This window comes from Erinaceus europaeus, chromosome 11 (assembly GCF_950295315.1).
Source record: "Erinaceus europaeus chromosome 11, mEriEur2.1, whole genome shotgun sequence".
NCBI lineage: Eukaryota > Metazoa > Chordata > Mammalia > Eulipotyphla > Erinaceidae > Erinaceus > Erinaceus europaeus.
In genome coordinates, this window is record NC_080172.1 from 88,398,065 (window position 1) to 88,411,713 (window position 13,649).

The following is a 13,649-nucleotide window of genomic DNA, read 5'->3' on the forward strand; positions in this document are numbered from 1 at the left end:
AAATAATACTTTACCTAGGGAAGTTGCAATGGGATTGATGGTTATAGAGTTTCTGCTCCATATAGAGAGATGTACATATGTTATCATTTATGATCAAATTGGCTAACTGGGTATTACTCCCTACTTTTGGCTAGATGTGAAAATGAAACTTATCAGTTAAAATGTCTTAACTAGCAAGTCAGAGCAACTATTTGAATCAGGGTTAGTCTACCTGCAGAGACCCTGCAAAAAATTGCTGATATATACTGTATATTGCTCCAGGAATCTATACATACTTTCATCAAGGGTCAGGATATTCCCAAACTTAAACAGGTAGCAATAAGCAGCTGCAGAAATCAAGAACATATCTCCTTAATTTATGTATTAAAGGGCATTCAAAAGAGAGGAACAAGTTGAGCTAATTGATACAGCAATCTAAAGAACAATTTTCATACTAGTATTATTTTCTCTAGCAATAGATCACAGTCCACTGAGAATTCAATCTGTATTACAGTTTGCTTTTTCCCCCTTAGGGTCCACCTAAAAGGTGATTATATAGTATATAGCAGCAGTTGGGGCAAAGGAGATGTTGAAGGACTAAAGTCCTGTGGTGAAGAATGGTGGTTTGGTGAATGGTGAAGTATACTGATACCTATACTGAAGAAATTTGGAAATGTATTCAGCAGCAATCCTGTAAATTAAAAGAAAACCTTAATATTTCCACAATAAAGTGTTACTGAAATTGAAAAAAAGTTTTTTTTTTCTTAATAGCTTAAACATTATTCATATGTATGGTTATTTTCATTTAAAAGAAAAGTGCCTGTTTTTATGAATACTTGAATTCCTAGTGGATGGCATGACTATATGCAGCTACTTTGTGGTTGTGAAATCAAACTGCCTGCAATGCTTTCTGTATGGATTAGCATACCAAGTGAAACAGAAAAGGTAACTTAATACCCACATACATTAAAATTAGAGGCTTAAGGCAGAGCCAAGATAGCTACTGAGAAGCTGACTGAAGACCCCACCAATATGTCCTGGAGCTCCGCTTCCCCAGAGACCCACCCTACTAGGGAAAGAGAGAGGCAGACTGGGAGTATGGACCGACCAGTCAACGTCCATGTTCAGCAGGAAAGCAATTACAGAAGCCAGACTTTCCACCCTCTGCAACCCACAATGACCCTGAGTCCATGCTCCCAGAGGGATAGAGAATGGCAAAGCTATTGTGGAGGGGATGGGATATAGAGATTGGGTGGCGGGAATTGTGTGAAGTTGTACCCCTCCTATCCTACGGTTTTGTTAATGTCTCCTTTCATAAATAAATAAATAAATAAATAAATAAATAATAATTAGAGGCTTAATTTCTAATATTTTTCACTAATCAGGTATGATCTTATAAAACATTTTCCTCTAGTTGTTATTTTTTTCCAGCTAAAACTCACTACTAAATCCACTAGGCTGAAAGACTATTGAGTTATATCAGTGTAATTTTCAAAATTTATTTTCAGTCTACATAGCACAATAAGATAAAATCAGGGGGCATGCAAAAGCTAGAAACTGGCAAGTGAGAGATAACAGGGGCACATATAAATCTAGCAGCCTAGAATTATAAATATGCAATGACTATTTAGAAAAAAATTTTTAATGATTGAACCTCATGCTGGCCTAAATGGCTATAAATTAACTTTTCTCCTTCTCTACGGAAGAGAACTTACATTTGTCTAAAACTTATATTTGTCTACTAAATGTTAGATCTTGCCACAGAGACAGTTAAAACATCATCTCTTTTATTTCCCATAAAATCTGTGAAGCAACTGTTACTGTCTTTATAGTACAGTCAGATGAAAGACCTCCCAGAAGCCAGAGTAGAGATTTAGGATTCAGTAGTAACCCTCAAACTAATAAATAGCAGAATTGATACTCATCTTGTAATCTGTGTAGTCAGTCCTTAAAATCCTGCATTCCTCTCCCACGCTAGTTAATTTAGCTCACAACTCTTCTCTATGTGCCACTTGCAAACATACAGCAACTTGACAGATAATGAAAAAACTTCTCAATATAGGTGTATTCATTCATCAAACAAATGATTGTTAAGTACCTACTCTTTGCCAGCTCCAATGATAGGTCTACAGTCTGGATGATTTTAGTGTTTGAAGCAGTGATTTTCCAAAATATTCCCAAATTTAGAAACTAGACACCATATAGGGAACGGTATCACTGGCTGTTGACTCAGGCTAAATAGTCAGCACACTGAGACCAGGTGTGGCATTTATATGGCAGAGATAATAAAAATTGTTGCTATTCACCTCAGGGTCACATTATGAGGGATAATAGCATAAATACTATGAAATAAATGTTATAAGCTAAGGTAGAAAGACATATACATACATCAAAGCCTAAAAATTTTAGCCTTCTTCTTAAGGCAAAAATAGTATTTTTGCTAATTAAAGTAGCAAATATATGACATTATGGCAACAGTTTTGACCAGATCAAGAATTTTTGAGGCTCCTGCTTATTTAGACACATGGATAACATGTTGGAAAAGGAATTATAAAACTTATTAATTAGCTTGTAATTTCATGATTTGGTATATGGCAGCCAACAAAAAGTGTAATTTTAGGTTTTCTACTATGAAAATTTAGCTTCTCAACTCAAATTCTCTTCCCACACATCAGACAGTAAGAATATACCTGGTTGAGACTGAAGACCAGGGAGTAGAGGGCAGGATTTAAATATGTGAAGTTCCAGGTTGGAACTTATTACATATGTCACATTCACTTATGTCAGAGTCATGCTCAGGTCTGTCTTCTCTCCCATTCTCTCTCCTACTCGCTCTCTCTCAATAAACCAACAAAATGAAGATAGAAAGATAAACATAAGCAGATTCTTATCATACTGTATTCTGAGCACTAGCACGGATGATGAAAGACAATGGTGCATAAGAGATAGGCCATATTCTCACGGAATTTGTAGACTACTAGTATGTACTGGAAATCACTGCCCAATGTTAAGAATGGGAGATGCTATGCACAATGGAGACACCACCTAAAGGCATTTAAATTCAGTCTAGCCTTTTAAAAAATTCCTAAACTGAGATTAAAATGTAGTTTATCCAGTAGGATATGTGCCTTGATGTGTATGGTGCCTATGTTCCTCTTCTAGTGTCACATAACAGTACTATTGTGAGATGGGAGTTCTAGTAAGTTACTTTGTTTACTTAAAGTAAAGGAATAAAAAAATCAATGCAGAGGATAGTAAAATCCATAGATTGTGAACTGGAGCATGCAAGTAACAAACAGTACTTGGTTGCAGAAAAAGTTGAAAGTGAAGGAAAGACCTAATACATATACGTAGTTAAAATCAAGCAGGAAACACTAGCACATAATACTCATTCCAATATGGCTAGACTAGAGAATGCAGAGAGGGTATGAGTGAAACATTTCACAGCAAAATTGGAGACTCAAGAAGTTAATAGAGAGATATGCTCAGGATAAAAGAATATATATATTTGATAATAACAATCCTGTTAATCAACATTTTCCCAATAAAGAGATAATGGACTTGAGAAAAAAAAAAAAACGTTTGAGGGCACTTTAAGAAACCTGGAATCTCTCTCCTTATGGGAAAGTAACAGAATTAAAGGGCTTAAATTTTTTTTAATTTTTTATTTAAGAAAGGATTAATGAACAAAAACATAAGGTAGGAGGGGTACAACTCCACACAATTCCCACAACCCAATCCCCATAACCCACCCCCTCCCATGATAGCTTTCCCATTCTCTAGCCCTCTGGGAGCATGGACCCAGGGTCGTTGAGGGTTGCAGAAGGTAGAAGGTCTGGCTTCCCCGCTGAACATGGGCGTTGACTGGTCGGTCCATACTCCCAGTCTGCCTCTCTCTTTCCCTAGTAAGGTGTGTCTCTGGGGAAGCTGAGCTCCAGGACACATTGGTGAGGTCTTCAATCCAGGGAAGCCTAGCCAGCATCCTGGTGGCATCTGGAACCTGGTGATTGAAAAGAGAGTTAACATATGAAGCCAAACAATATGTTGAGCAATCATGGATCCCAAGCTTGGAATAGTTGAGAGGAAGTGTTAGGGAGGTACTCACTGCAAACTCTAGTGTACTTCTGCTTTCAGGTATATATTTTGCAGTAGTTTATGGATACGTGTGCACATAACCTCTCTCACAGAAACTGGTGTATATCTAGGTTATGGGACTTTGTTAGAAAGTGAACTACCTGAGATGAAATTAGAGTGTACTATAAAAGGAAAGGTCTTACCCGAGTAATGAAGCTGAAGGGTTGTCATTCCACACGTGAAGTCTCTGGATACAGTCTGAGGTGAAGCATGTTGAGGTGGCAATTGTTGCTTTGGTTAGGTTGTGATCGGCGGATGCAATATTATTTGGTTTGGATTGGGAGATGCATACGGGAAAGTGGGCCCTATCCAAGGGTTCCAACACTGGGGGAAGTAGGTGCTCTATAGTGAAGATGTGAGGTTCCTGCTGTCTTAGGGTTCAAAAAGACAATCGATAGTTAATATTATCATCACATTATTTGTTAATTGGGTTAACATTGAAAAGTCCCTTTGTTATGGTTTGCTGTACAGTATCCAGTATCTTGTATATAGCTGTGCTATTGGATGCTTCTAATCTACTTGGTCTAGGCTTTTGAGAGAGTCCGCATATCAAATACATAGCCTATATATTAAAAAGATTCAGTTTGTCTTTTGAGAAACTTTGAGACATACAATTGATTTCCCCCTCTCATATTAATTAACTACTGATTTATATGTCTACATTTTGCCATTCCCACCACCAAAGGACTGTGACCCATCCATCCCGCCCACTCCCACCCCCAACTGGCCTAGGAAACTGCATGTCTACCCCTCACCACTGGGTTTTTACTTTGGTGCCCTACTTACAATTTGATCAGGTCCTGCTTTTAGTTTCCCTTTCAGATCTTCTTAGCTTCTGTTGATGAGTGGGATCATCCCATACTCATCTGTATCTTTCTGACTTAGTTCACTTAACATAATTCCTTCTAGCTCTGTCCAAGATGGGTCAGAGAAGGTGGGTTCATTGTTTTTGATAGCTGCATAGTATTCCATTGTGTATATATACCACAGCTTTCTCAGCCACTCATCTGGTGTTGGGCACCTGGGTTGCTTCCAGGTTTTAGCTATTATGAATTATGCTGCTATGAACATAGGAGTACACACCTCTTTTTGGTTGGGTGTTATGGAGTCCTTTGACAATAACCCCAGGAGAGGAATTACTGGGTCATATGGAAGGTCCATGTCTAGCCTTCTGAGAGTTTTCCAGATTGCTCTCCACAGAGGCTGGACCAATTTACATTCCCACCAGCAATGTAAAAGGGTTCCTCTGTCCCCACATCCTCTCCAGCATTTGTTGCTGCTGTCCTTTTTGACGTATGCCATTCTTACAGGAGTGAGGTGGTATCTTAGTGTTGTCTTAATTTGCATTTCTCTGATAATCAGTGACCTAGAGCAGTTTTTCATATGTTTGGTAGCCTTTTGGATCTCCTCTGTGGTGAATGTTTTGTTCATTTCCTCTGCCCATTTTTGGATGGGGTCATTTGCTTTTTTGGTGCTAAGTTTGCTGAGTTCTTTATATATTTTGGTGATTAGTTTCTTGTCTGATGTCTGGCATGTGAAGATCTTCTCCCATTCTGTGAGGGGTCTCTCTGTTTGTTTAATAGTTTCTTTGGATGTGCAGAGGCTTTTCAATTTGGTGTAGTCCCATTGGTTTGTTTCTGCTTCAGTCTTCCTTGCAATTGGGTTTGATTCATCAAAGATGTCCTTGAGGTTTAGGTGGGAAAGTGTTTTACCAATGTTTTCCTCTAAGTATTTGATTGTTTCTGGTCTGACATCTAGGTCTTTGATCCATTTGGAGTTGATTTTTGTTTCTGGTGAGATAAAGTGTTTCAATTTCATTCTTCTGCATGTTTCAACCCAGTTTTCCCAGCACCATTTATTGAAGAGAGCCTCCTTTTTCAATTAAATACTTTGGGCCCCCTTATCAAAGATTAGATGCCCATAGGTGTTGGGATTTACTTCTGGGCTTTCAATTCTGTTCCACTGGTCTGTGTGCCTATTTTTGTTCCAGTACCATGCTGTTTTGATGATGATGGCTTTATAATATAGTTTGAGGTCTGGGAGTGTGATGCCTCCATTTCTGTTACTTTTCCTTAAGATGGTATTGGCAATTCTAGGTGTTTTCATGTTCCAGATAAATGATTATAGTGTTTGTTCTATTCTCTTAAAGAAGCTTGGTGGAACTTTGATGGGTATTGCATTAAATTTGTATATGGCTCTGGGGAGAATATTCATTTTGATGATATTTATTCTTCCAATCCATGAGCATGGGATATCTTTCCATTTCTTGATATCAGTTTCTATCTCCTTGAGTAGCGACTCATAGTTTTCAGCATACAAGTCTTTCACTTCTTTGGTCAACTTTTTTCCTAGGTATTTGATTGATTTTGCTGAAACAGTAAATGGGAGTGATTTCTGGATGTCTTCTTCTTCAGATTTAGTGTTTTCATAAAGAAATGCCACTGATTTTTGCACATTGATTTTGTAGCATGATACCTTGCTATATTGCCTAATAACTTCCAGTAATTTTCTACTGGATTCTTTAGGTCTTTCTATGTATAGTATCATATCATCTGCAAATAGTGAGAGCTTGACTTCTTCCCTTCCAATCTGTATCCCTTTGATTTCTTTCTCTTGCCTGATTGCTATGGCAAGAACTTCCAATACTATGTTGAAGAGTAACGGTGACAGTGGACAGCCCTGTCTAGTCCCTGATCTGAGGGGGAATGCTTTCAGCTTCTGTCCATTGAGTATGATGTTGGCTGTAGGTTTGCTATATATAGACTCCACTATCTTGAGGAATTTCCCATCTATTCCCATTTTTTGTAGAGTTTTGAGCATGAATGGGTGTTGGATTTTGTCAAAGGCTTTCTCTGCATCTATTGAGATAATCATGTGGTTTTTGGCTTTGCTGTGATTGATGTGGTGAATGACATTGATTGACTTATGGATGTTGAACCAACCTTGCATTCCTGGGATGAATCCCACTTGGTCATGATGAACAATCTTTTTGATGTGTTGCTGTATCCGGTTGGCCAAGATCTTGTTTAATATTTTGGCATCTATGTTCATCAGAGATATTGGTCTGTAGTTTTCCTTTTTTGTTCTGTCCCTATCAGCTTTTAGTATCAGGGTGATGTTGGCTTCATAAAAGGTGGAAGGGAGTATTCTTGTTTCTTCAATCTTATGGAATAGCTTAAGAAGTATGGGTATTAACTGTTTCCTGAAAGTTTTGTAGAATTCGTTTGTGAAGCCATCTGGTCCAGGACTTTGTTGTTGGGGAGATTCTTAATAACGGTTTCAATTTCTTTGTCTGTGATTGGTGCATTTAGATTTTGTAGTTCTTCTTGGTTCAGTTTTGGAAGTGCATAGGTTTCTAGGAATTGTTCCATTTCTTCCAGATTCTCTAGCTTGGTGGCATATAGTTCTTTATAGAAGTTTCGCAGGATTCTCTGGATTTCTGTGGTGTCAGTTGTTATATCTCCTGCATCGCTTACAATTCTATTAATTTGAGTCTTCTCTCTTTTTTGTTTGGTGAGTCTGGCTAGGGGTTTGTCAATTTTGTTTAATCTTTCAAAGAACCAACATTTGGCTTCATTGATCTTTTGTATGGTTCTTTTATTTTCGATGTTCTGTATTTCTGCTCTAACTTTAGTGATTTCTGTCCTTCTGGTTGCTTTAGGGTTCCTTTGTTCCTCTTCCTCTAAGTCCTTGAGGTGTGCAGTAAGGTCGTTCATTTGGGCTTCTTCTTAGTGTTTAATATGTGATTGTATGGCTATAAGTTTCCCTCTCAGTACTGCTGTAGCTGTGTCCCAAATATTTTGATAGGTTGTGTCTTCATTTTCATTAGTTTCCAGAAACATTTGAATTTCCTGTTTGAGTGAGTCTCTGACCCAGTGGTTCTTAAGGAGCATGTTGTTTAGTTTCCACATTCTGTGTCTTTTAATAATTTTCCGTTTGTTGTTAAATGTTAGTTTTACTCCACTGTGGTCTGAGAAGATACTTGGGATGATTTCAATGCTCTTGAATTTATTGATGCTGTCTTTGTGGCCTAACATGTGGTCTATCCTTGAGTATGTGTTATGTGGATTTGAAAAGAAGGTGTATTCCAGTTTTTTGGGGTGGAGGAGTCTTAAAATGTCCAAAGGTCTAGTCTGTCAATCTCTTCATTCAATTATCTTGTATCTTTATTAGTTCTCTGCTTTGTTGATCTAAGTGTGATAGTGGGGTATTGAAGTCTCCCACTATTATTTTATTACTATTGATGTATTTTTGAAATTCTTTCAGTAGATGCTTAATGTATTTAGATGTTCCCTCGTTGGGTGCATAGATGTTAATAATTGTTAAGTCTTCTTGGCTGATTGATCCTCTAATCATTATGTAATGTCCTTGCCTATATTTTATTACTTTATTTAATTTAAAATCTATCATGTCTGAGATGAGAATGGCTGTTCCTGCCCTTTTTTGTGGACCGTTAGCCTGTATGATAGTTTTCCATCCTTTCACTTTAAGTCTGTGTTTATCTTGTTGTGACAGATGGGATTCTTGCAAGCAGCATATGGTTGGGTTATGTTTTCTGATCCATCCCCCCACCCTGTGCCTTTTGATGGGTGAGTTTAAGCCATTGACATTTATTGATATTATGGATTTAATGTATTGTAGTGCCATTGTTCTAAAAAACAATTTGTTTACTCTGATATATTGCAAGTATTATAGTGATGTTCTTGTTTATAAGAGGTCTTTTAGTACCTCTTTCAGGGCCGGCTTGGTGATGGTTGCCTCCTTTAACTGTTGTTTGTCTAAGAAGGTTTTGATCCCTCCATCTAGCTTGAATGAAAGTCTAGCAGGATATATTATCCTTGGTTGAAACCCTTTTTCATTCAGGGCTCGATAGATATCTTGCCACTCCCTTCTGGCTTTTAGAGTTTGAGTGGAGAAATCTGCAGATAATCTTATGGGTTTTCCCTTGTGTGTGACTTTTAGTTTCTCCTTGCAGCCTTTAGGATCCTTTCTTTATCCTTACTTCTTCTCTTTGTGACTATGATGTGTCTTGGTGTCTTCAGGTCTGGGTTGATTCTGTTTGGTACTCTCTGGGCCTCTTGAACCTTGATATCCTTTCTGTTATTCAGGTGTGGGAAGTTTTCTTGTATTATTTCCTCTAGAATGTTTGCTTCCCCTTCCTCTCTTTCTTCCTCTGGCAGGCCAATTATACGAATGTTACTTCTTTTGATATCATCCCATATGTCTCTGTTGTTGTTTTCAGTGTCTCTCAATCTCTTTTTAAGCTCTTTCACCTCTTTCTTAGTTTTCTCTAACTCATCCTCTGTCTGACTAATTCTGTTTTCTGCTTCTGTTAGTCTGCTTTCCCTTGCCTCAGCTTCTTTCTTCATTACAGCTATTTCAGCTTTCAGTTCTCTAATTGCCTCAAGATAATCAGTATTTTCCTTGGGGGTCTCAACTGTTGTTTCCCTAATACTGCCATTCCTTTCCTCCAATGTTGTTTTCATTTATGTGATTAATAAGTTTATTATTGCTTGCATACTTTTCTTATCTATGGTTACTTCTGACTGATTTGTAGTTTCTTCTGGGTTCTTGTCTTCATTCATTGGGGTAGCAGTTTTATTTGTTTTTAATCTACCCATTTTTTTATTTATGTGTTTCTCTCTCTTTTTTTTATGCTCTGTTGTTCCTCAGTTGTTGTGTCTTGAGTACAAGTAACACTGTACTAAATACCTTTATGACAATTGCACTCACCAACCTCCGGAATTACAGTAGCAATTGAAGTAAGTATTGAAGTAGTTTAATCATTACCAGTTAGCCAAACAATGTCTCCAGTCCGTGAAAAAATAGTAACCAAATCCCAGTGAAGAAAGAGAAAAGAAAGAGAATAACAAGAATAGACAGTTATGCAAATCTACTATCCAGTGTATATTCTAGGGGTAACAAGAGGGGAAAGGGAACTAGAGCAGAGATACACACATAGAGAGTCCACTCTGAGTCAGATTTCTTCCCCAAAGTAATTCACAAATTCAGAAAGGCAAAGAAGAAAGAAGAAGTATATGACAAGATTTAAAAAAAAAAAGAGAGAGAGAGATAAGAGAGAGAAAAGGGAGAAGATAAGAAAAAGAGTTGTAATTAAAGAGCAATGCAAGGAACTTCCCAAATGTCTATCAGTGAATTAAAAAAAAAACACCCTGTTTCGTGGTATGGGGTATCCTGCTAGGAGCTGGTCCCAGGGACTGTTTATGGAGGGGGGGGAGGATGTATGCTTGAAAATTAAAAGGAAGAAAAAAGAATTTTTTCCCTACTCTAATTCTTAACCCAAATTAAGTTATAGTCACCTCCTTGGTGTCTAAGGACACCTTATTGGCTGGCCTGCTAAAGGCAGAAAATCCTATTGTTTCCAGGGGAGTGTGTTCGGAGCTCATCGGCTAGCAGCTTCCCATCCGCCATCTTCCGGGAAACCCCCCCTCCAGACTTTTTTAAAGGATTTCTCGAAAATGAAAACTAGCTCCAAGTCCTTTGATCCAATGAGAGCTATACTCAAGAAGTCTTTGGATCTGCCCTCAGGGTCGCGGTGGTCCCTGGAGACTCCCAAGAGAAAGCCCCCAAGCTAAAGTGCTCTCTCCGGGTCCTCTGCTGGCCGCCCAGCAGCGCTCTGCAACCGGCTGAGGAGCTGCCTTCCCGGGCGGAGGACAATGCTGGGCGCACTCGCCTTGCCCGGCGCCACCTGGGAAGTCTGGAGCCCCGCTAGTCCATGTCACCTTTACTCTAATTCTTAACCCAAATTAAATTATAATCACCTCTTTGGTGTCACCCCTTATTGACAGACCTGCTAAAGGCAGAAAAATCCTACCGTTTCTAGAAGATGTGATTAGAGAACGCGCTGTTAGCAGTTTCTCAGTCCGCCATCTTCCCCTTCTCCCAGGGCTTAAATTTTGATTCTGACTTTGCTCTGGGCATAAGTGAGAGGGTTATAATCAGCCATGCTATGCATAGCACTGCAAAAACGGTATCATCTGTTTTCCATCTACACCATGCCTCGGCCTCGCGTGAGCTTAATGTGCAGCTTGGCGATACGAGAATCCGGCATGAAGCCCAGCCATTCTATCTTGGCATTACTCTCGATCGCACTCTGTCATTTCACAAACATCTCATAAAAACTGCAGCAAAGGTGGGTGCGAGGAATAACATCATTGCAAGACTGGACAGCTCCTCATGGGGCGCGATCCACACTACGATCATCATCTCTGGCATTATGCTATTCCACTGCAGAATACTGTGCCCCAGTATGGTTCCGTAGCCCCCATGTCCACTTGGTTGATTGCAAATTATATTCCTCCATGAGGATAATTTCTGGAACCAACCGTTCCAGCCTGGTGCGCTGCTATGTTCCATCGCTGGGGATCCAGAGATGACCCGAACTGCCCCTGCGGCTACAGACAGACTATGACCCACATAGTCAACAACTGCCACCTCTCCAGATTCAAAGGAGGTCTCGAAACTTTACATCAGGCTGAACCTGACGCTGTTGACTGGCTACAGAAGAAGGGCAAATGCTAGAAGAAGAAGCCATGCTCTTCAGGTAGATGTCACTGGGTTTTCTTGAATAAAAAGTTGGTAAAGTTTCATCAAGTGTAAAGATGCAGAAATCTTTTAAGCTGAAAGTTTTTCTGAGTACTCATGATCTCTGACAAAAACTAAGTATTATAAAGATAAATCATGTCTAGAGTAAATAATTTATCAATGAAATTTGGTACTGAAAAGCCAGAAGAATTCAGAACAAATTAACAATAGGCATGGGTGAATAAAGTCATTTACATTGGCCTAGGCTTATTGACCTTCCAGTTTTAACTGGAATATTCCAAATCTTACCCATAGGTTCCAAATTATCTTTATTTTGCAGACTGGAGGGCTGCAGGTGGGGGGGGGGAGGATGTGACTGCTGCCCTTTAAGTAAGTGGAAGCAAGCACCATCTGTGGGATGCTGAAGGACAGTTAAATACATCAGTTTGTTTTAAATACAGACTGCTTCACAAATGTGCATGTCATTCCTGCATAGGGACCATGATAATCTCTGCATCATCCCAATTTTAGTACATGTCCTGCTGAAGTGAGAAATGACATTTAGTTAGTAGGGAACGAGGGCCTTAGCTGATTAAGAACCCATTTGTGACTTTCAGCACTCTTTTTTCATCACATCAGTGCACTCACAGTATGTCTTCTCTGAAATATCTTGTGATCCCACCATACCACTCATCCTTAAAAAAAAAAAAAAAAAAGTCCTGTGTAAGAAGAAATAGGTGCAGGCAGTTTCATAAAACCACCTAGTAAGGACTTGCTGTTAGGATCAAAAAAGATAATATTTGAATGTTTAGAAAATAAAACTATCTAGAACATAGTAGAAGCCAAATATATGCTACTTATAACCAGGATTTTTAAAATGTATATTACAACATAAGCACCATTCAATTGTCAAAATATTACTGGTTTTTACTATTGCTAATTGTTGTTACTACTACATTTTTGTGACTATTCTCTAGCTCAAAAATTCTGTGAGGTGGATAGTAATATAAAGGCTATACTTCAGTTTGATTAAGAAATTTGGTCAGATATAGAACTATTTTTGCCCTAAACCAAAGTCCTTAAAGCTTCATGTAATTGGTTACCTGCTGCAGCTGCAATATATATATATATATTTGTAGATATAGATATATGACAACTTTAACAGCTTAAACAATATAAATCTATTATTTTGGATTATTGTAGATCAAAAGTCTAACATGGATGTCACCGGTTGAAGTCAAAGTTTGGCAGTACTCAGTGTCTTTCTGTCTCTAGAGGACAAATAATTTACTAGCTCAGTCACATGGGTTGCAGCTCTTACTTCGTGTTCATCAGACTGAGGTCCCTATTTCCTTTCTAGCTGAGAAGTAAGGGCTGTTCCCAACTTCTAGAGTCAGCCATTCTCTATCTCAAAGCTTCATTCTTTTATTATCAAACAGAACAATGATAACTGTTCTCTCCCATGCCTCAAATTTCCCCATCACATTTATCTGACTAACTCTTCTGATTTCTTCTTACACTTTTAAGAGCTGATTACACTGAATTCCTAAGAAGAATACAACGTAAACCTATTTATTTATTTATTTATTTATTTATTTATTTATTCCCAGGGTATCACTGGGCTCCCTGCCTGTAGGATTTCACCATTCCCATTGACGTATTTTTATAGAATATGAGTGAGCTAGAGAGAGAGAGCCAAAGAGCAGAGGTATCTACAGCACTTTTCTAGCACTCATGCAGCTTCCCCACTGCAGGTGAAAACCAGGAGCTATAACACAGCCCATCGTTTGCGTCAAAGTGTGTGCTCTAGTGTGTGAGTCACCGCTCCACTAGTCCTAGTCTGCTTACCTTAAGGTCCACTTAGAAAGATTGCTTTCCAGGTGATTAGTTCCATGTAGTGTAAATTTTCACAGGTTCCTGAAATGAGGGACATTTCTTGAGGACTTTTATTCTGCCTATTACATGGTAGCACCTCTAATTTATGCTAGAAC

At 38.6% G+C, this 13,649-nt stretch overlaps 1 non-coding gene across 1 annotated transcript; it reads right to left on the bottom strand.

Annotated features, from left to right (window-relative positions):
* Positions 1 to 12,109: 12,109 nt before the first annotated feature.
* LOC132541592 (U6 spliceosomal RNA) lies at positions 12,110 to 12,217 on the bottom strand. The gene has a single exon (XR_009552728.1). It is a non-coding gene; the product is annotated as a U6 spliceosomal RNA (small nuclear RNA).
* Positions 12,218 to 13,649: the final 1,432 nt, after the last annotated feature.